At 47.5% G+C, this 22,230-nt stretch overlaps 1 long non-coding RNA gene and 1 pseudogene across 1 annotated transcript; one reads left to right on the forward strand and one right to left on the reverse strand.

Moving 5' to 3' along the window:
- Positions 1 to 1,237: 1,237 nt before the first annotated feature.
- LOC146204578 (uncharacterized) lies at positions 1,238 to 4,191 on the forward strand (annotated as a pseudogene).
- A 17,322-nt stretch (positions 4,192 to 21,513) lies between these two features.
- Positions 21,514 to 22,230, reverse strand: LOC146204579 (uncharacterized). Its single transcript, XR_014702833.1, has 2 exons — positions 22,104 to 22,230; positions 21,514 to 21,656 (listed from the first exon to the last, which is right to left on the reverse strand). It is a non-coding gene; the product is annotated as an uncharacterized LOC146204579 (long non-coding RNA).

Consider the following 22,230-nt stretch of genomic DNA (forward strand, 5'->3'; position numbering starts at 1 on the left):
CTTCTTCTGTATTCGTACAGTTATTCTTTCTTTTGCATGCTTTATCCCGTAGCGTTTTTCAGTCTTGTATCCTAGATATCTGGCGCATATGCTTGCGTGTTTAACTCGTTTATTTCTGGGCAACACGAAATGCTTAGTTCTTATAATCTCTCGTTGTACATGTAGTACTGCGAGCGCGTAAAGATGTGCGTTCTTTGCTACCGGAGCTTTGTGCAATTTCTTTTTTTGTGCGCAGTGGAAAGAGCATGTGCAATAGAACGTAAGCGGAGCTCTGAGTTACCTTTGATGTGATGACATACACAGCGCTTTGAGGCATTTGCTCGGCGTTGTTATTCTTGTGCCGCTGTCCAACTCAGACGGTGTGCGTGCGTGCGCGCGCCCGTTTGTGTGTGTGTACGTGTGTTTGTGTGAGAGAGAGAAAGAGAAATGAGGCGTATGACCAAGCATGACGCATGTGTGGCCATGACAATCTGTCATGTCAGGACTCGTCATGACTAATTTACTAACGGTTAATTGGTAGTTGCTGCATGTATAAAGACATGCTTAACTTGGTATTCGATATGTGTTATGTGATCACGCTTGTCTAGACATTCGTTTTTCTTTCCCCGTTCGATGACCGGTGAATTATCTGAACATCTGACTGGAGATGAGTGACAAGGATTTCATGTCTACGGAGTCCTTTAACAACGAAAATTTCTTAATGGTGATGACAGGATCAGACGAAAAAGAAAGCTGTTTTGTTGGAGCTCCACAAAATTTGTGGACAGCATGATCGAAAGAGGGAAGTCGTGAAAAATCCAGGATTGACTTACAGCATTGCCTTTTTGCGCGCACATATATGAGTGCAACGTTTTATTTTTCAAGTGATTTCTTAGCTCACTACCCATGTTCCACCAGGCAGCAAAGGCAAGAAGCACATCTCTTCAGTGTCCAATAATTTCCTCGCACTCTCCCCGTTTTTTTTTTTTTTTTTTTTTTTGTTTCAGAAAGAAGTCGACGGTCTTTTGCTTCTTTCTTAGTATATCTTAACGAGCACCTGAATTTCACTTATCACTGTTTGTGCATCTCCCTGTTTGTGTTACTTATTTTGAGCTGTTTAGAAGGTTTGTGTGAAACCTTCTCAATTTAAACAGTAATAAGTTTTTCTGATCATTGCATGTTTCTGTGTTACAGGCACATTTTGAAGAAAGCGCCTTTGAGCAGAACCGGGCTGACGGGTGGAAAAAATTGAAGCCCAATGCTGTACCAACGCTTTTTTCCTTCGGAGGTATAATAAGCCACATATATCTGCATTAACGAAAGTTTGCAAGGCTTCTTTCCTAATCCTATTGCTTCTTTCAATTTTAGCCAGATTGTCCTAGCTTAGTACTGTAATGACCGGCCATTTTTAAATCCACGTGGAGCGACTATTTAACTGTTTCTTCAGAGAATGAGGCGGCTGACATTACAGCAAGACTCTCTTCATAGCTCCGGTCAATAAAATAGCTCATTTTCATTTTTTATAGGGAGGTAAATCAGCCGCGCCTTCCATCCAGATGCATGATGCTGACAATTTTGCATTTTATTTAATTTTATGTCTAAACGTAGCAAGACTTGGAGCATGCTCGTTCATAATGATAAAATAATGCACCATCTGATTTGCAGCATGTGTGGCCACTCTTTTTTCAGCGATGCCTAAGCACAGGAAGCCGCCAAAGGAAAGGTTACAAGGGGTTTCTGCGGCAGTAGAGCAAAGGTGTCCTCTGCAGCATCAACAGAGTGCTTCTGATACCACATCAACAGAAATCCAGGGCCAATATATCAACTACATTGCTGATATGCCACACACGGCAAATCAAGAACTGCAGCCATTGCCCAGTGATGACAGGGAGACGGCTCAAAATCAGATGAACAACTCACCTCGCCCAAGTTCCATGCCAGAAACTTCAATTCCCGCCACAGATGATTATCTGCAAGTTGCCTGCGCACTTCGTGCAACCCGTGATGAATGGTTGGGAGAGAAGTGCAGTAACAGCTCATGTGCTGAACTGAATAAACAGCTAGAAGACATGAAGAAAAAATATGCGAAACTGCGCGAAGTTCACAGCAAGACAAGTGCTACAAATCAGTCAATTAAAAAGAAGCTTCAAAAGATGGAAAAGGCCAGCGAAATGTTACGAAAAAAACTGAAGTTCCTAAATCAAGACCAAATGCGAGCCCTGTCCCGGAACAGCAAAAAAGGTTCCATGTAGTCGTCCAAAACAATTAAACAAGCCCTTCAGATCAAATTTGCGAGTAGAACTTCAGGCTACGAAACCCTAAGAAGACTTGGGTACCCTCTGCCTTCTAATAGGACTCTAGTCCGTCGTCTTCAGGGACTCAAGTTCCTACCAGGGATCTTAACTGAAGTGATTGACGTTCTCAGAGTAAAAGCAGAGGGCATGGAAGATATTGAAAAAGATTGTGTGCTTTATCTCGATGAAATGGAAATTGCACAAGGGTATGACCTCGATCGTGCTGAAGACATCGTGTTTGGAGGGAAAACATTTCCAGCAGTTCCAGATGAACCTGCATGTCATTGCTTAGTGTTTATGGTCGGAGGATTGAACACAAGGTGGAAGCAGGTAATCGCATACCATTTTACAGGAAGCTCTGTCGACGGGGTCTGCTTAAGGGTTTTGTTCTGGAAATCGTGCAGCTTTGCGCTGGCATTTCTCTTACAGTGCTTGTGGTAACCTCTGATATGGGAGCCTCCAACAGAGCTATGTGGCGCGAGTTAGGTTTTTCTAGCCACAGGAATTCTAACACTGTGTGCTCAATCCCTCATCCCATGCTTCAAGGAAAGGAACTCTTTTTCACTGCGGACGCTGCTCACGTGATAAAAAATATCCGAGGTCAGCTTTTAAACCCTATTGACTTTACGCTGAGCGATGCAACTGTCTGCCAACATAGCTTACCCTCAAACAAAGTCAAGCTGGAGCACGTGCGCGCTGTCGTAGAATACGACTCTAGCAAAGAGCTGAAAATTGCACCCAAACTTTCTGAAGCTCATGTCAGCAAAGGCTACTTCACAAAAATGAAGGTCGGCATAGCGGTTCAGTTCTTCAAGGAATCCCCAGCCGCCATTCGTTGTCTAATAAGAGAGAAAGTGCTCGAACCAAAAGCTGAAACCACAGCATGGTTCCTGGAGCTCATCGCAAAATGGTACAAACTGATGTCTTCACGACATCCGTCAGTTGCACTTAGTTGGCAAGATATGGCAAAGTACCATGAAGCCTTGCACATGTTGCGCCTGGCATTGGACACAATTCAAGGCATGCAGATGGGCAGCACATCCGAGTGGAAGCCCTCACAGGCAGGTCTCATGATTGCAACAACAGTTGTCCTTCGTTTGCAATATATTGTGCTTATAATGGATGACTACAAGTTCTTTCTCACCGGGAGACTGCTACAGGACTGCCTGGAGAATCTTCTTTCTGTTGTGCGTCACAGGAAACCCGTTCGAAACGCGTACGATATGAAATGTGCTTTGAAACTTGTATGTGTAAGTCAGTTTTTGCACACGCCAGCAACTTCAAGCTATGAAACGGATGATTCTGAGTACCTGGTTGATATGATTTCACTAGGAAAAAAAGAGTATGTTGGAAATGTTGAAAAGGAAATTGAAGATGGGGAAATTCTGTTCATTGAAGCGCTGACTTCAATTGAGTGCAGTATTTTGCATCATATTGGTGGATTTCTTGTGAAAGGAATTTTGAAGAAAATGAAGTGCGAGCAGTGCAAGGCTACAATGCTTGGCTCGATGAACCATGAGCATGCATATTTAACTGCACTGAAAGAGTATGTCCAAGATGGTGAGAACTTGTGTTATCCGAGTGGTGAGGTTATGAGCCTTCTTCAATCCTGCGAAGAGCACTTTAAAGGAATCACGTCCTGGACAGACAATCTGTTCACCCTAAAGTCCCCTCTAAAGGCTGTCACAGAATATTTAAACAAGAAGACACGATGCACTATGGTCAGCGACACAAGGATTTTCTGGCAAACATATTGATATCAAGTTATGTAGAGTACGGCTGCGCATTCACCTGCGTCAGCTCGATGCTGCGAGAGTCAATGGGCATGGAAGCAAGACATGCGCTGCAGTTAATTTGCAGTGAGTTGTAGCGCTTGTCTTTGACATTTTCAGGTTTCCAACCAAATAAACAAGCTATCACATCGGAAATCGCTATCTATCGGATGCAGTTTCTTTTCTCATTGTTGAGGAACCGTACGGTTCCTCAACACCAGATATCGATGTCGCTAAAATAAAGCAGCCACACGTGTGGCTGCTTTATTTTAGCGACATCGATATCTGGTTTATAGTAGTGAGCAGTTTACATTATTTGCTGCATCAGATATGCTAAACAGGGCTTATATAGTCCGTGACTGCGCGAGTCGAGATTTAATGCTATAGAAACCATATGTGTGAAGCACCAAGTAATCTGGCATGTATTAAAAAGTTTGTTTATCCCCATCTGCATATCAAAAGTAACGCGAAAGAAATGAAAACGAAATTCAGAATAGCTATGGGAATGCTTTTCTGAGTATAAAATAGCCATAAAGTACTATATTGTGCAACGTAAAATGAAAGAACATGCCTATACTCAAGCTTAACACAAAAATGTGCCAGAAGTCGTTTATTTCTTAGTATTAGTGCGTAATGTTCGGCAAAAATTATAAATCACGTTTGGAACTACAAAGAAACATTAAAAGTGTCCCGGATGTGATCGCTGGGTGGTATATGGCGCTCGTCTGCTGATTATGAGGACGGGGGCGCGACACAGCCGCGCCGGCCGAGTTTCGATAGAGCTGAAAAACACAGTGCCTTGTACTAGGCCGATATCGGTGCATTTTAATAAAAACCTAAGGTGGACGAAATTTCCGATGCCCTCCACCACGGCTTCATCACAGCCGATGTCGCGAAATTACAAAAGACCGTGAATGTGACACTGGCTGAAATATGCGATATTTCGCCTTCGCCGCCCTTGGCTGCGTACGGAGCGGGCATCCTAATGGCGAACGTCGTAGCAGACGACGCGGTTGTCTCCGCGTCGTCTGCTTCAACTCGACCGCGAAATACTGAACCCCATCACATGCACAAGAAACGACAAAATCGTCCTCGCCCTGGATCTCAAAGGGGCATTCGACAATGTAACACACGAGGTCATACTCACGCACTTGAGTCAAACACACTGCGGCACGAACACTTTCAACTACATCAAACAATTTCTCACAGACAGACTGTCTTATATCCGAATACAGGATCAAGAACACGGACCTTTTTTGCTCGGCACGAGGGGCACTCCGCAAGGCGCAGTGCTGTCCCCTCTGCTATTCAACGTTGCAATGATGCGCTTGCCTGCTCTGTTGGGTGCGGTCGAAGGTGTGCAGCACGCGCTGTACGCCGACGACATTACCCTCTGGACCACGCAAGGGCGTCTGGGGGACATGGAGACAAGCCTGCAAACGGCTGCTAGCATAGTGGACCGCTATGCCCGCGGCTGTGGCCTCCAATGCTCACCGCAGAAATCTGAATTCGTGCATCTGCGCCCCTCGCGCTCATGCTCGACTCAAATCAATCTCACCTTGCAAAGTGGTCCCATTCAAGAATCTAAGGAAATCAGAGTTCTTGGGCTCTTTATACACAACCAGAGACGATGCGACACAATACTCGCCAAGCTCCGGCAGGTGGCGGACCAGGTGGGCCGCATGGTCCGCCGGGTTTCCAACAAGCGCGGTGGGTTACGATGCAAGGACGCCTTGCGGCTGGCGAACGCATTCGTGACCAGTCGAATCTTGTATTCGACTCCTTACCTCCACCTGCGGAAACAGGAGGAGGATACTCTCGAAGTTATCCTCCGTAAAATCATAAAACGAGCACTGGACCTCCCGGTCTCCACCTCTACCAGCCGTCTCATGGCGCTGGGTGTGGTGAATACTTTCCAAGGAGCTTCGGGAGGCCCACCTCACCAATCAGTACACGCATCTAACAAAGACAGAGTCGGGTCGCCGTCTTCTTGCCCGACTTCACATCCAACACACCCAACTCACAGAGGAGAGATGTCGCATTCCCGAAAAATGGAGACGCGCCCTCCATGTGCGGTCTCTCCCCGCCAACATGTCCAAAGAGGACCATAATGGTCGGCGCCTGGCGCGGGCGGAAGCCTTGGACCGCCATTATGGAAGCAAACCAGGAGTTTTCTATGTGGATGTCTCCGGCCCAAACCCTAGGGGTTGGTACACAGCCGCGGTCATCCACAAGGGCAAAACAGTAGATGGCCTTACGTTCAAGGCCCAGTCACCAACACACGCAGAAGAGGTTGCCATCGCCCTCGCAGCCTCTGACTCCTCCTCCAAGTACATCATAACCGACTCGCGAGGGGCTTGTCGGAACGTCCAGCAAGGGTGGACTGCTCCTCTAGCTTACCGCATATACAAAAATTGCAGTCGAGATTCGGATCCCGCGTACCGATCTCTCGTTTGGGCTCCAGGTCACCAAGGTCTCCAAGGGAATGAGGCAGCCGACGCCGCCGCCCGCGCGCTTTCTCTCCGGGCATTTCCCACGGGACCCGACGCGGACCGGGATTTTGATTTCAGCCCAGTGTACAAATTTAAAGAAATATGTGAATATTACAGATCTACGCACCAAACTCTTCCCACCCCGTGCAAAGGGCTGGGGAAGGCTAACGAGCGGGTGCTCCTGCGCCTGCTCACCAATACGATGTAGTGACCAGCTATTCTAAAACATTTTGATCCGCAACTCGACGGGCTGTGCTCGCACTGTGGGGAGGTGTCTGACATCTACCACATGGTGTGGGCCTGCCAGAAAACCCCATCTTTGCCCCCTATCCCCAACCCCAACCGAGAGAACTGGGAGGCGACCCTGTCCGGCTGCTGCACCCTAGAGGCCCAAAAGGCCTTAACGCAGCGCGCCCGGGCTGCGGCAAACGCCAATGGAGTGCCTGTCTAGGCATCCCACCTAGTGTACATACCTATATGTATTATAATAATAAATGTTTTCACCACCACCACCACCACCACCCTGCACGGCGGCGGCGGGAGAGCGCGCGCATCCAGGCACCAACGGCGCGGTCGCGCTGCAGCGAGCGCGCGGCCGCTTAGTGCAGGCCGGTCTCGAGGGAGAAGCGCACTCTCCCTCGAAGCACCGGCGCGCGCGCTGATAATTTCGCACTTAAATTAAAATTAAAAGGCCCCAACCCTTAGATATTTATTTTGCGATATTTACACCCCAACTTCTGAACAGATAGAAACTTTCGTAACGCTGACTAAACAAATAACTCCATTTCCGAGCAAACAGATACGCGTCGTCTGCTCGAGCAGACGACACGCTGAGCTCGCCGCTCCGGAGCACGCACCGGGCGCGCTTCTAGCCGATTGTTGGCACGTCTGGCCAATTAAAGAGAAGCTCCATGGCATGATGCCGCCGGTGCAATGCCTCTTAGGTGGCTGTTCAACGCATGTGAAATGAAGGTTCGCTATTTATCCGCCCCTTGTTCGCATCGCAACCAGACGCCGATTACATGGCGGTGAAGGAAGCTAGATCAAAGCGCTGTCGGGGAGGTTTGAGCGCCCGCTTCACCCTCGCGGGCGCTACAACCGTTGCCACACGAGAAACTGCGCTGCGCCAGATGGTATCAGAATGAACGTGGCGCTCCAGTGGCAAAGCGAAGTATCGAACACAAAGAAAAGCAAAGCTATCTGTAGCCGAATGCGCGTGCCTATCTCGGATGGCGGCATCCACACGGTCAGACTGGGGCTTTTGCCGCGCGTTCGGTATGCAGTTCACACTTGATGCCGGCACGCATAGCCTGGACTGAATGAAAGAAACAAAGAAACTGTGCACAGAAAGGAAGGTAATGTGCGTCGTCGAATGATAAAAATAAACGATTGCAGCCAAGAAACATTCTGTTTTAATGAGACACTTCTCCATGGACCATCACAATTTCTTCATTTCACTAATATTATTTGGAATACGTTGCTTGCTTATTGAGTTTTATCGTATTTTTGCACAATCCGTGTTTTGGTGAAGGTAAGGTTCGAAAAGCATCTCTGTGCTGCCCGATGCCACAAGCGCATGAGGAACACCACGCGTACAAATTTCCGAATCATTCACTACGGTGTCTGCCAGCTAATTTGCAACGCCAAGACATAAATGACAAAATACAATACTATGCTCCTGTTGAAAAACAGTGTGCGATTCACAAATGTCGTAGAATCCTGAATCCTGCACCGTGAGCGGCGACTTGCGCAAGGGCGTTATTGAAGTGGCCGTAATTACTAGCGCAGTGAATTTATGCAATATGTTTTAAGCAAAGGAGAATAGGTGGACGAAGTTTAAGAAATATAAGAAAAATTATTTGTCTTCAGAAGTTTTCATTGCTCGTTGTTTTCTTGAAATTAGCCCGATCGTACGTCTGTATATTGAAACGTTATATAAATATAAGCTTTCGCAGTTTGATAGATAAATATGCTGATAACATAGTGTGGAAGTATTGCCGATCTACTACAAACATTTTTTGAGACAAAGGCCTAGAAGATAGGCAAAATTTCATTTCCTGGGCCGATTTCGCCCCGCCGCGGTGGTGCAGTGGTTAAGATGCCTAACTACTGTGCCGGAGGAGCACCCTGTTTCGATCCCAACCGCCGGTGGCTGCGTTTCGATGGAGGCGAAAAGAAGAGGCATCCGTGTGCTGTGCGATGTCAGTGCACGTTAAAGAGACCAGGGTGGTCGGAATTACTCCTTAGCCCTCCACTGCGGCTCCTTTTTCTCTCTTTCCGCTTTCAGTCCCACACTCCTCCCTTCCCTAAAGGCGCGGATCAGGTGTCCACAGAACATTTCTGACAGATACAACGCCTTTCCTTTCCTGTGAAAACCAATTATTATAGGTTAAGAAATTTTATAAAAACAAACTAGGTGTTCCTTATAATTTGGTGGAAAGGAGTAGCCGGAACCGCTATGCGGCACCAACCTCTCCTTTATTGTTCATGTAAATAAAAAAAAAATCTGCACTTTCCAAAAAATCAAAATTATCTGAATACAACCAAAGCATGCATATTTTTAGTTAGACCATTTGCAGCTACCTAGCTTTATTATAATTTCTGTAATCAATGTAATCAATAACCAAAGTTGCCAAAAACAAAAGAGAACATAAGCGCGGCACTGCACTCCTTCGTTATTATCAATTTCCTATGCCCCGAAAAACAAAAATTTGGCAGCAAAACCAGATATCTTCTTTCCAGTCATCGGGCAGCAGTATATCAAATTTTAAAATCAATTTATAAGGTCGGCCGACCATCCTTTGTTTATCTCACATGAAATCGCCCTATAGCATCCTAAATTCAAATTGTGCTGCATGCAGGACACGCACTTGCAATGGCAATAAAAAGTAATGTGAGCAAAAGTGCCTACGGGTTCCGCTGTTTAAATTTCTTGCGTCATGTTTACATTTGGGTTGCAGCAAAAGCCTTCTACAATTGTCCGTAATGCAATAAATCAGGACATTAGTGTGTTTTTGCTATCAACCGGAAGAGAGAATGGCGAGAAAAAAATCAAACAGCGGAGTGCGCGAACGTAACTGTGTTCATTTTTTTTTTTTTTTTCAGCGCGACAGTACCTGAAATTTTGCACATGTTGGCAGCTGTGAAGGCTCACATAGTCATCTTGCACCCCTTTGGATGCTTTTTACACTCCGCTCACAGGAGTGCTTTAAGGAAATTTGTATTACTCGTATTTGTCGTAAACCGCAGAGCTGCATATGGATTAAGAAATCATTCATGAAGCCCCGCGTCGAATTATAAACCTAGAAAATGGGCAGAAATATAAAGGTACCTGCTTCCAACAAAAAAAAAAAAAAATTGTTTCAAGCAAGGAACGCCCCTATGTGTCAAAAACAAGCGCCCGTCCTAGGCGCGCCCATAGAAACGCCAGCGAAACGAGCGACGAGACAGGCCCCCAGTTCCGGTGTTGCGCCTGGCGGCCGCGCCATGCGTAAAATTAACACTGGAAATCGCCAGCCGTCGGAGCACCTGGTGAAAAGGTAGGGAGCCTACATTTTTCGCCGCGGGCGCCGCGGCGCAACATCCTATGGAAAGGATCTATTGCATCACCGCATCACCGTGATCTTCCTTGCGTACACCAGGCAACACCAGGGACGCTCAGCTTCACGACTTGTCGGATAGCAGGAAGGGTGACTTCTCCACCCACAACTCTTCTTTTTTAACGGTATTCGTTTATGACAATTTCATTTTCCACTGCACTGGATGCGTGGAACTCTTCTCAGCCTTTCCAACGGCATGCACGTCATTTTCCACTACAATGGTTAAGTGCTGCTAGAACTCGGCCTTGTTGGTCGAGCTCCAGGTTCCCTATTCAGGCGACGCTCCTAAGAGCACCGATTACATACAGAAAAAAAGAATTAATAATTTGAAATGCGTCGTTTCGAAGGAAAAATATGCTTCAAGTATTGAAAGGCTACAATGGCATTCAGGCGATAGTTACAGTCAAAGTTTTTACGAAGTGTCTAAAGGTACGTCCGACGTATCCATTCGATTCTCGTAAAGATACGGCGGACGTCGATATACAGGCTCATGGCTATATGCACGTCGAACGCGGCCACATTCCGCTTGCTACGCGTCTACGCGTGAACGAATCTTATCCTCTATGATATCAGCTAGCCGCGATCGACTCTCGAGGTGCTACGAAGAGTGCATCCGTTCTAACATAGATTACGGTCTTCACTCAGGATTGTGTACGGCAAGCATCGCTGTCACGCACATATCTGCAGGCGATGCTACGTACTGCACCAGCTCCACCAGCTGGCATCGAGATACACACATTCACGAGCAGCTTTCGCTTCGCACTAAACTATCACCTCCATCTGCCCGTAATGCGAGCGAGCTATTCCTAGCATTTACGCTGTCTTAGGTCCTGCATCGACCTCCGAAGATGTAGCGCCGGCACAACACACACACACCTCGCCGTGCAGAACATTCGGCGGTCGTATGTATGTGAAATGGCATTATGCTCGTTCCTCACATGCAGACCGAGGAAACAGGATGTTTCTAGCTAAATTCTTCGTTTAAATTCTACCTCAGAGCCGTGGCAGAAGACATGCCGAATCTACCTGCGCTGCTACTGCGGCGAGCTGCACATCGACTCGTCGAGGCGAAGACCTACTGCACCGCACCGCAAGAGTGCACAACCGGAAAGCCGGAAGCGCGAATGATCCGAACTCCCTGTGAACAGCAATGTTCTTTGGTATTTAGGGGAAGACTAGACTAAAGTGCTTAGCCTGCATCTTTTTCTTGTCGTTGAATTTTGCGTACATGTAGTTTAACTCCCGCATGCTCGAGGCTAGCGTGACCCGACTGAACGGCCGCGCAGCTTTGAAACGATCGGGGTCGATATGCATGCATCGCCGGACTTAGGTACGCGGTAGAAAATGTGCGCTGCACATTTCGTTGCAGAAGCTGACTCTTGGAATTTTGCAGAGTGTGCCATGCAAGTGATCGTTGCTACTACCACACATCCATGTTCCAACGGCTGGCCTACCCCGAGGCGCATAAATGTTCAACCGTGGACGTATCAATGATCGAAGAGAGGACAGATTTTCACAATACTGGGCGCGAAATCGATAGCTACCAGTGCTCAGTGTTAGAAAAATTCTGCCTTGATCATGGGCAATTCAGTGTTTCAGGTGTGGTCAGTAGCTATAAGTTTGAACGGTTCGCCTGTCAAGTCAGCGACGCCAGCGATGGACCGGCGGAGCGATTTTCCACGCTACACCGCTGTCTCGCTAGAAAGCCTACCTAGGCGGCGTTTGACATTCAGCTGCTTTTTGTGGGCCCCGTAATTGAAAGCAACGCCTTCAGAAACGCGTTAAATGTTCAAAAATGTATTCTCTTCAACAGTTTCACTCCAGGCTGTCAAAGCAGGCGGACGTTGATAAAACATTTGAGCACTCCAGTCTTTAGAAATCTGTAGAATCGCCTTCAGTTTGTAAAATTATTGGAATAGGTCACTTTCCAATCGCTGGGACATAGACCCTCATGACAGCGCTGTCACGTGAATAAGGACCACACCAGACCGAGAGCTTGTCTCATATAACATAGCTAACCAAGGTATACCTTACAGCATTGTGTTGATTTTTATGGTGCATAAGCGACTAATGCTGCCATGCACCAAGAACAAGGTTTAATGTATTTATTTTGTGTGTAATGACTAAAATGTTCTTTAGGATGTAGCTTGTTTAGGAACATTTTAGGAAACCAAAAATGCAGGAAATTTGCACGTCTCTCCTAGGATTATGCTGGGATGGAAAGGGATCTGTTGCAAAATTGTACAAAATGTTTCCTCGTATTTTCTCGACTCTGGCGCACGTGTAAGATATGGTTTATTGTTAGTTCATCTCCACACTCCTTGCATATTGGTTTGTCCTCTTTCATAAGTATGAAGCTGTGTGTGAGGTGTGGGTATGTGTTTTGTGAAGATGACTTAAAATGGCCTCCATGTTGTGTTTTTGATTACTGCATGATTTCCATTCCTTAATGACAGGTTTGACAAGTATAGTTTGTAGTTTATTTCAATGTTTCAAAAATCCTGCCATTTCACTCTCACTTTTCTTTGTAAAAGCTTCTTGGCATCTTCATGCAGCATATTCACCCTCTGTAATTTAGCATTGCGTCAAGGTAACCTGCTTATTTCTTTTCATCACCTTTCAAGACAACTGTCCCGATTTCATAAAGTGTAGGGTTTCTGACGACAGGAACTCCTTGGAAGTCATAGAAATAAATGGGATCCACAATCATGAGCTATCTAGGGTATGCATATACATGTCCATTGCTCAATGGAATGGTGTCAGTATGCTGTTAGAACAGGTCTTGTGGTAACAACAACCATTGTCTTAGGTGGTCCTTTAATGGGCATTTAAATGCTATGTAACTACAGGTACTGATAGAACTCTTGATCGTGTTATGTGATGATGCGATCCTTGCATGCATATAGGTATACATTTCAGAATCTGCAGTGTACCACTTGACCATTTGCCACCAGTTTGTGTGAAAATGTATTTTTCATGCATGTTAACCAGTATTTAACAGATGACCCCTGTGCACAAGCCAAAAGTGCCATGAGCCAAATGTCACGAGGCCACACGACATGGCAGAAGATGTTAAGTCAAGCTTACAAAGTTATATTTGAAATATGTTCTGGGAGGTTTCAGCTCCAATTAAGAAAGGTTGAGGCTTACAGAGGTCTATGCCAGGTTGTCTATCACCTAACAGGGCCTACGACCGTATGCTAATGAGTATATCTGAGATAACAGAGACATGAATTAAGGAATTAGTAATTATGTTTGTAGCAAAGGGCATGTAAATTAACGGGAATCCACAGGGGGATCTGGATACAAGAACCATTAACGCTGGCACACCGTACCCTTACAGGTGGAGATTAGGAGCCTCCCCAATTTTTTTTCTGCTCAAAGCTTGTCATTTCCTTCATTCTTCCAGATGAGGAAGATGTGAAAATGATAGCATCGAAAATTCCAGAGACCATCGTTAACAAGGATGCTGATCCCAACAGCATAAAAAGGAACTTCAGAAAAGATGGGTGACTAGTAATGCTGGCAACAGTTGAAGCTAAGTGGAAAGGCATGTAATTGAAATGCAACATATGCAGAGATATGTTGCGAGACGACCAGTCTGTGGTGTACGACATCTGTCTCCCTTGGTTTCAACAAGTGATTGGCCAAAGCAGATGGGGCTTGTGGTTTTGCGATAAGTGCAGTGTAGTAGCATAGATGCAACCTTGCCCATTAATAATTGGAGTGGAGTAAGTGCATTGTTTTGTTTTTGTAAGATGTTCATGGTTTCCATGCAAACATTATGAGAAATTTTTTCGTAGAGAATGTTTGCTGAAATGTGAACATAATGTGCTACAAAACTAGTGTTTTCTTGCTATTTACTTCTCCTTGTATACATTAGTTCTGTGAAGAAAACCACCGGCTAGAAGGAAATGTAGTGGCATGCATTTTGATACTTGGCCCCGTTGTGCTGGCTCAGTAGTTAGAGTGCTTGGCTGCTGAACCGAAAGATGCAGATTTGGTTCCAGCCACAGCAGGGGCATTTCAATAGAGGCGAAACAATAGGCAGCCATGCACCGTGTGGTGTCGGTGCATGTAAAAGAACCCCAGGTGGTCGAAATTATACCGGAGCCCTCAACTATTGTGTTCCTCATAGCCGTAGTTATTTTGGGATGCTAAACCAGATATATATCACATCATACTCTGAGTAAGATGCTATTCATGGTCAGTTAATCATACACTAAATGATCAATTTTTTTCTGCATGGTACAGCAGCTGTTGTACAATTTTACTTTAGCCTTCATGAAGAATATCACACTGACTCCACATGGCCTTCTGTTGACCCTTGATATGCGTCACAATCACACACCCGAATATGTATTTGTCTAAGGGCACCTATGCATGCAAGGAGGGGACCGTTACTTTCCATTTGTCAGAACTGAAATGCACGATCCACATCATTTCTGTAATTCAACTGCCTGCTATTTGAACTGTCCAGCATTGATGCAAGTTTCAAAGAACTGCAATTAGCAAATTAATCCAAGCAGGAAACCATGCCAAGAACTGTTTCGGTTTCATCTTTAACAACTGTTTGAGAACTAAAATTAGCCAAATGTTGTCAAACATAGATGAGAGGTTACAAAATCTAAAAAACAATGCAGCCTACCTGTGGCATGTAGGGTTTCACATCCTAAAGTGACATATGTAGCTATGAAAAATACCGTAGTGGAGAGCTCCAGACTAATTTGACTGCCCGGGCTTTGTACTTTGCGTCGACATCTTGCAGGAAACAGAAGCATTTGCGTTTCACCTGCACCAAAGTGTGACTGCCATCACTGGCATTAAACATCACAACCTTGGGGCAAGTAGCGGAACGTGCCACTAAGATGTCGCAGCGTCTACGTACATGCTATACACGTCAACTTTTCTAGCATTAAAGCTGTCACATGCATGGCAGATATTCATGTTCAGCTTTGGACTGACAAGTTTAAAAAAGTACTATTTGTGTTTGTCTAGCATGAAAAACAAAGGAAACTAAGGAAAAACGAAAAAAAATGAACATATGTTGAAAAAGCACTAGTCATTAACACATAAAGCATATTCGTTCCTTTATTAATGATAAAGTGGCCTTCAACAATAGTACAAAGCCTGAACATTTAGGAAGGTGCTGTGCCAGGCAGCTATTTTACAGAAACCTGAACCATTTCACCTGTAGTAATGCGCATCCCGGCGGTGTGGGCTGGGCACTTATTTTTCGGTCCACTCCAACATGCGAAAACTGCATCATGTGCATTCCCATTTTCCGAGTTTTGAGCTCTGTAGTGCAGGCTAACAAATTGTCGATGACTTATTTTCGTCTGATTGTTGCACAGCGCGTGTAAATAAATTACCACTGCACCTAATAAACACTGGCATGCACGTGCAACATCGCCGATCATAAACGGACACACTGATGTCCGTCCGGACATCGGCGCACTCATCACAGCACTCTTCGTAGTCTCACACAGCACTCTAGTAGGACGTAATCCGTACATCACAGCATCTCACGGTAAGCACAAACCACACCTCCAACAAACACGAATGACGCGATGCTTGGGCTAGAGACACGCCGGCGGCACCCAGCTTTTTCAGCGACTTCGTAGAACTCGCAGCACCAAACCTCAATGCGAGCAGAAAGCGATGCGTTACGTGACGCATCTCATCACAGATGGAAGTGACGAAACTTTGAAGAATCAAAACTACATAACTACATTACGACCGTCGTAGACGTTAATCTACATGATAACGAGGACCAAATGAGCGGGCGTGCGGGCCGCGGGCTGGCCGTCAACACCGCGATTATATGCGCTTGCGCTCTTGCCACCCTGCCGCGGTCCAACTCACGTAAACCTATCATGCCATCACGTAGTATATCACCCCTTCTAGGCACTATTCTTGCCACTGTACTATTCTTTGTAATTTCACATTTCACGCATGCAGTATGTAGTACATACTTCTTGCACCTCGCACGTACAGTCGCCCAAATCTTTAACTGGCGTGCGCGAGCGGCGACTTTTCTGTGCGTCAGCGCCATATGACGGAGCGAAGTTGGAAACAGGATGAGGCTAAGCGCATGCTCCCAAAGCACGCTCAGCTGGACGGAACAGCCTGGCAGACGACGCGCCCAGCTGAGCGTGCTTTGTGAGCATGCGCTTAGCCTCATCCTGTTTCCAACTTCGCTCCGTCATAGGGCGCTGACGCACAGAAAAGTCGCCGCTCGCGCACGCCAGTTAAAGATTTGGGCGACTGTACACCTCATTAGCCACCATAACCTCATACCAACTTCGATTTGGCTACACATGGCTACCATGTTGTTGCTACCAACGTTACCAACGTTACTAGTTGCTACAACTGCTACAACATGGGGATCTCGGATCCGTCCGGCTTTCCCGACGGATCCCAAGGCCCATATCGGATAAAAATGCGTTGGGTCCGTCGGAAGAACCCTACCGATCGGGTCCGTCCGCCGTACCTCTGAAAAATATTTCCCGGATCCGTCCGTCGTATCCCGAAGAAAAACGCACCGGGTCCGTCGGACGTACCTTTAAGACCATCGATCGGGTCCGTCCGACGTACCTTTAGCCACAGCCAAGTTTTTACTGTCGCTAACACAAACACAAGAATTTCTTTTCAAACTGGCAAGAATCCTGTTTTTCTTGGGTCTGACATCGCTGCCCTATTGCTTGGTTCACAGGAATGGAAAGGCGCAGTATCTGTCACACTTGATTCTGTGGACACCCGCGTCGTAAGTGAAGGGAGGAAGGTGGGAGTGGAAGTTTACTTCGCATAACTTCGCAGCCCTCCACTGCGCACACTGCGGCGCATAAAGCCCCTGGACGGCGCACACCATGTAGTGCCTACAAGCGCCACGGCGAGGCGACGCTAATTACGTGAATGTGGACTCCCGGGTAGTTTTTGTGGTTTCATTTCTGCTTGCAGGCGTGCCGAGGGCAAGGGCGTGCTGTTTCGACCTTTATTTTCTTCATACTTGCGCTCACTTTGCTGGAAATGTGGTGCTATCTGCTGCTTCAAACTACGGCAACTCAGATACAAAATGTCCGAGTGCCGTCGATCGTGTTGTGAACGGCGAAAACAGTTGGCCGTTGCTATAAGCTGGCTGACCCAATTTTCAGACCCAATTCGTTCTAATAAATCAAGACAGACATCGCAATCTGCTCGCACGTACAACATACAGCAGCGCGCGTGCCAGCGCCGCATGCACACCAGCTGGGACATCATTTCTAAGTTCTGCTGATATTGCTCTGACAGTGTTGTCGTGGCCGTAGGAAGAAGGAAAAAAAAAATGCACGTGCCTGCTACGGGCTCTGTAGCTGAGCCACCTCCGCTGCCGCGTGCAGACAGAAGAGAAGATAGAGAAGAAAAAAAGGAAGATGGAGATCGAGAAAGACGCGCGCGCCGCAACAGCCGTCGACCACCACCGAAGCGGTGGCGGGTGCTATGACGACCTACAACAGATAAATATTCGGTGGCAGGCTAGCCCCCGCCGCAAGCGGCGGTGACTTTGCTTGTCCCAGCCCCGTGCCCATTGGCATCAAGCTGTTAATGGATGTAGATACCGGATCGCCAGTGTGTGTCATTCCTAGGACAACCTACGAAGCACACAGTAATCAATGGCCAGAGTTGCAGAAACCGACGATTAAATTGTCTTGCTATCTGGGGAGACTGCCGGTACTCGGAGTGTTGCCTATGCGGGTGCGCTATAAGACTGCAGCTGTCGATTGCAACCTCATCGTCTTAGATTGCGAAGGACCCCTACTTTGTGGCCGGGATTTGCTGCAGAAACTCGAAACCAAAGAAGCAGCTGTGCTACATGTTCTGCGTTCGCCACAGGACCGCAGCTTGACCCCTGCTGTACAGACTGCCGTTCTGGAGGACTACGCAGACTTATTCACGGAGGCCCTGGGAAGCATGACAGGTCCACCAGTGCACCTGCAGGTCAAGCCACAAGCACAGCCGAAGTTCTGCAAGGCAAGAAAAGTACCTTACGCTCTACGCGATAAAGTTTCAGAGGAATTGGACAGGCTTGTGGCAGCTGGCATAATATCACCGGTCACTCACGCAGAATGGGCCACACCTATTGTACCAGTTCTCAAGAAAGATGGGCGAGTGCGCATATGTGGAGATTTTAAGGTTACGCTGAACTTAGTGTGTGAAATGGAACAGTACCCGCTGCCTTATAGATAATATTTTTGCTCAGTTGGGAGGAGGGCAGCGATTCAGCGTATTGGACATGAGGGATGCCTACAATCAGATTGAGCTAGACGAAGAATCCCGCCAGTTGGCCGTAATCAACACCCACAAAGGGTTGTTTTGTTTCAATCGCTTGCCTTTTGGAATTGCTTCTGCACCGGCCATATTCCAGAGGCGTATCGAAACTGTTCTGCAAGGCTTGCCCGGGGTACAAGCATACCTCGATGACGTTCTGATTGCGGAAAACCACGATGGCGAAAGCAATCACCTCAGGGCGGTTCTTCAGCGCTTTCGTGAGCATCGCATCAAGCTGCGTGCTGACAAGTGTCGATTTCACGAGACGTCTGTCACTTATCTCGGTCACCGTATTGATGCGGACGGACTGCATCCGACTGAAAAAGCTGTTGATGCCATCAAATCAGCCCCCTCCCCCCAAAATGTGAGCGAGCTGCGCTCGTTTCTGGGCATGGTAACGTTCTACAACAAGTTTTTGCCTGACATGGCTACGTTGCTAGCCCCCCTGTACCGGTTGCTCGAAAAGGGTGTTAAGTGGGTGTGGAGTTCTAAGGAAGAAGATGCATTTTCCTTAGCGAAGGAGGCGCTGTCCACGGCCCCGGTGCTCACGCACTTCGACCCGAAACAAGAGCTATTTTTAGAATGCGATGCATCACCCTATGGTGTTGGGCCACGCTTTCCCATCGCATAGATGGCGAACATCGTCCGATCGGATTTCGCTCGCGCTCGTTAAACGCCGCTGAAAGGAATTATTCTCACATTGAGCGGGAGGCCCTGGCTCTAGTTTTCGGTGTGCAGCGTTTTCGAGACTATCTACTCGGGCGGGAGTTCACGCTCATTACAGACCATAAGCCCTTGTTGGGTCTCCTAAAGCATGACAGGCAAACGTCCGTCATGGCAGCTGCTCGAATACAGAGATGGGCCATTCTGCTTGGCGCATACAAGTATAAGTTACAGTACAAGCCTGGTAAGCATGCATGTTCGTCGCGGATGCCTTAAGCCGCCTACCGCTACCATCTCAGCAGGTTCCCGAGGATTCGGAGGACGAGGCAGAGTACGTGTTGACCTTGGACGCCTGGGACCAGCCTGCCGTGCCCCTAAAGGAGTTGCAAGTGCTCACGCAAGCAGACGCAGTGCTCTCGAAGGTCTGTAGGTGTGTCTTGGAGAGTTGGCCGAGGCACTTGGTTATGGAAAGGAGGGAGATGGCGGAATACTCGAAAAGGCGACACGAGCTGTCCGTTAGTCAAAACCTGCTCTACTGGGGCCACCGTGTTGTGATTCCGGTAGCAGCCAGAGGAAGATTTTTGAAGTTATTACACGCAGCACACCAAGGGGCTTCTTCCATGAAGACCGTTGCGCGGTCTACTTTCTGGTGGCCCAGTCTCGACACAGATATTAAACGGGTGGCTGCTGGGTGTCAAACCTGCGTTCAAGCGCTTCCAATGCCGCCTACCCACGCACCTGTTAGCTGGCCAGAGACGCAGGAAAGATGGTCGCGGTTGCACATTGATTTTGCGGGACCTATTCAAAACAAGATAATCCTGGTCATCGTAGACTCGCATAGCAAGTGGATTGAGGCCATACCCCTTTCCAACGCCACTTCCTGCACCACAGTCAAGGCCCTCCGGAAAATTTTCAGTCAGTTTGGTCTACCCCGCACAGTTGTCTCTGACAATGGGACGCCTTTTATCGGTTGGGAATTTGCCCAATTTATGGAGCGGAACGGCGTGACACACATTCGAACACCGCCGTATCACCCACAAAGCAATGGTTTGGCTGAACGCGCTGTACGAACCATTAAAGATGGACTTAAAAGGTGCTCAGAAGGGGATATAACGAAGGCCCTGGCAAGAATATTGTGCAGCTCTAGAAGCACGCCGCTACCCTCAGGGCGCTCGCCATCCGAAATGTTGCTCGGGTACAGATTGCGCACGAGACTAGATATGTGCTTCCCACCCAGGTGCAAGACAGTCGACCAGGCCCAGTCACGGGAAGACGCCGGCTGGAGCTTTGCCCCAGGAGATATACATCCGCAACTATAGCAGCGGCGAGAAATGGACGCCGGGCAAGGTCAAGGAAACCACGGGCTCGCGTGTCGTGAAAGTGGAGACAGACAACGGGGTTGTTCACCGTCACATGGACCAGCTCCGCAGAAGAAGCACCGATGCACCCATTGCTGCTTCAACTCCCCCTGCTTGCCCTGGAGTACCTGCGGATCACTCAGACGTGGAGCTGGAGAGAACGGAGGCTCCCACAGCCAGCGACATCGAGGGTCCGGTGCCGCGGCGGTCAACACGTGTCAGGAGGCCCGTAGTCAGATATGGATTCCAAGAAAAGGGGGATGCTGCGAACTGCTAAATGCGTCGTCAGCGCCACGTGTGCCCGCCTCCGCTCTGCTCGTCATCACCAAGCGTCACGGCAGCATAGAGAAACATACTATTCTATGACGGCAGCCTCTGCTTGCAGCTCGTTCTTCTTTTTCTTTGGCTTGGTATAAAAACCCAAGCCACACAATAAACCCAGTTCTTTCTGCCCCAGCCATCAGTCTCGTTGGGCTCTAACTAACGGGTTCGCCGCCGCCGACCCGTTGGCAGGCGAACGCCGGCCGCTGGCGTTTGCAACAGAGTGTAAGCTGGACAGGCTGGAGAAGGAAGTGAGCAACCGGAAAGGAGATGCAATGAATGTTTTGTTTTTTTTTTTTTTTTCAACGCAAAAATGCACAAGCCTCACTACCCCCCCTAGCAAAAAAATCCGATAGAAAACTAATTGCCTATCAGATTAATGATATTGGTTTATAGGTCTGCCAGAGTATTGGTCTTATGGGTATCCTAGCCGATTGGTTCTACAGGTCTACTGGAGTATTGGTTTTATAGGTCAATTGTTTACTGGTCTTATAAGCTATGGTTTTATCAGTCCTATGGCATCTGATAAACTGATAGGTCTGTAATGCTAGTACACCCATAGCTGTCAATAATCTGATACACCTACAAAACCAGTAGGCTTCCTATTGGTTTTGTAGGCCCTATGGAATATTGGTCTCATCGAGTAGCTGCGGGTGTTTTACCTCTCCGAACACCTGAAAGGAGAGGGCAGCTATGTTCCATTTTCTAGGGATGAGTTACGCAGCAGGTGCATGTATACACATTTTAATCCACAATGATAGCGGCAACGCATACTGGCACATAATCCAAACATTGACTGCATCCAGGTAGCCCTCGATTCCAAGATTGCAGATTTCGGCCCGATGATGTAGTCTCTCGAATGCTAAGGCACCTGAAAGAAATAAAAAATTGCGTTACAGCTTGAAAAATAAGCGATTTCAAGAACGCGACGTCACCATGACTTCAAAAAATCGGTCCACACATATACCGGCAACCGCGATTGCGCGCGTATTCATGCGGAGGCAGTTAGGAGAGGCGCCGCCATTACTGAACGCCGAGGTAGCTGCTGAACCAACATTCCGCCTTGCGCCTCACCACAGGTTCTGCCACTTAAACACAGTGCGCACGATATTCGAAAACAGATTAACGCTAAAAAGTTTCATCAATACTTTCAAGAAATCGTGCCGACAACTTTAAAACTCGACGCTATGTTATATCACACCGCGCGATTCAAATTCCTTTGTTGGCGTGCAGGCAACGGCATTCTGCAACGCAAAGCCACATCATACACTGACAAAGTATAACCGTCAGCCCGAAGTTGCAAGTGATGCACACGCACCTGATCAAAAGCTGAACGTGCGCTGGAACGTTGATATCCTCGAGAAGCACCCCGAAAATCGGCGAAAACTTATAAACACAGGGCACCGACCGAACAGCCACCCGATCAGCGATCGCGCCAACGCCAA

This window comes from Amblyomma maculatum, chromosome 1 (assembly GCF_055883805.1).
Source record: "Amblyomma maculatum isolate TAMU_Amacu chromosome 1, ASM5588380v1, whole genome shotgun sequence".
Taxonomy (NCBI): domain Eukaryota; kingdom Metazoa; phylum Arthropoda; class Arachnida; order Ixodida; family Ixodidae; genus Amblyomma; species Amblyomma maculatum.